The sequence below is a fragment of the Arachis duranensis genome, chromosome 4, assembly GCF_000817695.3.
Source record: "Arachis duranensis cultivar V14167 chromosome 4, aradu.V14167.gnm2.J7QH, whole genome shotgun sequence".
Lineage (NCBI taxonomy): Eukaryota > Viridiplantae > Streptophyta > Magnoliopsida > Fabales > Fabaceae > Arachis > Arachis duranensis.
Window position 1 is genome coordinate 15675329 of NC_029775.3, and position 2982 is coordinate 15678310.

The following is a 2982-nucleotide window of genomic DNA, read 5'->3' on the forward strand; positions in this document are numbered from 1 at the left end:
ACTAACCTCGGAATAATGAAGGACCTCGGCTGGGAGGTGTGTAATTGGAATGTGTGTTTGGAAGTTGTCGCAACTTTTTACTTTTGTTTTACAGTCTTATTGTAATGTTTCCCAAAAGAAACCCGCCCGAAGTATTTTTGATGATAGACTTTGTTCTCTGACGTGTGTACCACAAATGTCTTCGTGTGCCTCGGCGACTGCAAGCTCAGACTTTGACCTGGAAAGACATTTAACCAAGGGACGAGAAAAACCTCGTTTGTACAAAGAATTGTTATACATAGTGTAAAAAGATGCTTGGCGGCTAAAGCGCCAAATATTGTCAATATTGTCTGGAATAAGTTCGGTCTGTAGATACTGTATGTAAGGCGTCCTCCAATCTATATCTTGTGTAACACTTAAAACATTGGTTAGATCAATGCTTGGTTGTAAGAGTGTAGATTGATATAAGGTCGAAGTCGGTGTCTGGGTGCTGGCGAGCTTTGATAATATATTAGCTCGGTTGTTGTGTTCACGAGGTATATGAATAATTTCAAATTTGAAAAAACTAGAAATTAGTTTTTTGACAATTTCCAAATATTTTGCTAATAGTGGGTCCTTTACTTGAAAAAGATTATTTACCTGCTGGACAACAAGTAGAGAATCACAGTATACCAGTGAATCCGAGATTTTAAAGTCGGTAGTAAGTCTTAAGCCGGCAATTAGGGCTTCATATTCTGTCTGATTGTTGTTTGCCTTAAAAGAAAAATATAAGGATTGTTCTAGAACAAAACCATTGCCATCTTCAAGTAAAACTCCGGCGCCACACCCTTGAGGGTTTGACGCTCCATCAACATATAAGATTCACTGTAGAGTGTTCGTCATCGTGCTTGGGATGGTGAACTCTGCTACGAAATCTGCAAAGTACTTAGACTTGATTGAGCTTCGACTTTGGTATCGGATATCAAACTCAGAGAGTTAAACTGACCATTTTACCAATCGCCCTACTTATTCAGGTTTTTGCAGTATTTGTCTCAAGGGATGATCATTCTGCACATGAATGACGTGGCTCTGAAAATAAGGTCAGAGACGATGAGCTGAGAAGACTAAACCCAGGGCGAGCTTTTCAATGTTAGGGTAACGAAGCTCGGTATTTTGTAAAGACTTGCTGATGAAATAAATTGGCTGTTGCTGCTTGTTTCTTTTGTAACAAGAACAGAGCTTATTGCCGAGTCAGTGACAGATAAATATAGATAAAGTGCTTCTCCTTGAAGGGGTTTTTGTAAAATAGGAGGTTTCGAGAGAGTGGTCTTTATGTTAGTGAAAGCATCTTCATACTCGTCAGTCCAATTAAAGTTCTTTTTCTTTTTTAGTGTTTGGAAAAAGCAAAAAGATTTAGATGCTAAACAAGGCAGAAATCTAGATAGTGCAGCAAGTCTCCTTGTTAATTGTTGGAGTTCTTTGACTATTTGTGGGCCTGTCATCTCTAGTATAGCTCGGCATTTTTTAGGATTTGCTTCGATTCCTCGATTATTTAGCATGAACCCGAGGAATTTGCCCCCTTGCACCCCGAAGGCGTATTTCTCGAGGTTAAGTCACATGTTGTACTGTCGTATCGACATAAATTTCTAGGTTCCTGCCGATTTGATTTGCGAACACCTTATCCATAAGGTATTGGTATGTTGCCCCTGCATTCTTAAGTCCAAATGGCATAACCTTACAACAGTAATTTTCATATTCAATGATAGAATAAGTTTTATATTGATCGGATGGATGCATTAGGATCTGGTTATAGGCATAATATGCATCCATAAAGCTTAATGTTTGGTAACTTGAAGCATTATCTACTAAACAATCAATAGATGGTAAAGGATAAGCATCTTTTGGATATGCTTTGTTGAGATTGGTGAAATCAACACACATGCACCATTTACCGTTGTGTTTTTTTACCATGACGACATTTGCCAACTATGTCATAAATCGGATCTCCTGAATGAAACCAGCAACGATAAGTTTTTTGGTTTCCTCCAAAGAGGCATGCTTCTTCTCGATCCTGAGGTTTCGCTTCTTCTGTGCTATAGGTCGAAAAGAGGGATCCAAGGCCAACTTGTGAGAAATAACTGATGGACTAATCCTAGGCATGTTGGCAGGTGTCCATGCGAATAGATCAGCATGTTGTTGTAAAAATTTATGAAATAATGCCTTTTCCTCCGGGCTTAGCGCGGTTCCCACATAAGTGAATTTGTTTGGGTTATCATTAAGATAAATCTTCTCCAGATCCTCTGTCGGAGTTGGTCTTTTGAGGATGTCAACCCTTGGGTCAACGTCGGCAAGGGATGGGAGTTTGGCAGAGCTGCAGATGCTATTTATTTGTGGAGCTGGAACTCGGCTGGTTCTTTTTAGGCTGATGTTGTAACATTGCCGAGCTTCACGGTTGTCACTGTGAATAGTTGCAATAAGGTCGTCTTGCACAAAAAACTTGACACAAAGATGAATTGTAGATACTATAGCACCAAACTTATTTAAAAAAAGGTCGGTCGAGTATTAGATTATATGGACTAAAGCAATCTACAATTAAAAATTGAACATTTAAGGTTTTTGATAAGGGCGGCTCACCGAGTGTGGTTTGTAACCACACGGATCCTAAAACATGAACTCGTTCACCTGAGAAGCCGACCAAGTATCAAGTTGAAGATTGGATTATGTTATTACTCAACTTCATTTTTTGGAATGTAGAGTAGAAAAGGACGTCGGCATTACTCCCTGGATCCAATAGTACTTTTCGTACCAAAAGGTCCCCTGGCTGGATGGAAATGACGACTGGGTCGTCTAGATTGGGAGTATTTGCATTGAAGTCTGAGGCCTAGAACGTCATATGTGGGAAATGGAATGGCATTTAGTCGCTCCTCGAACTGCCTTTTACCGATGGCATAGCTCGGTATGAGCGCTTCTTTGCCGAGCTTATTGCTTCTCTACCTGCAAAACCACAAGATATACAGTTAATGA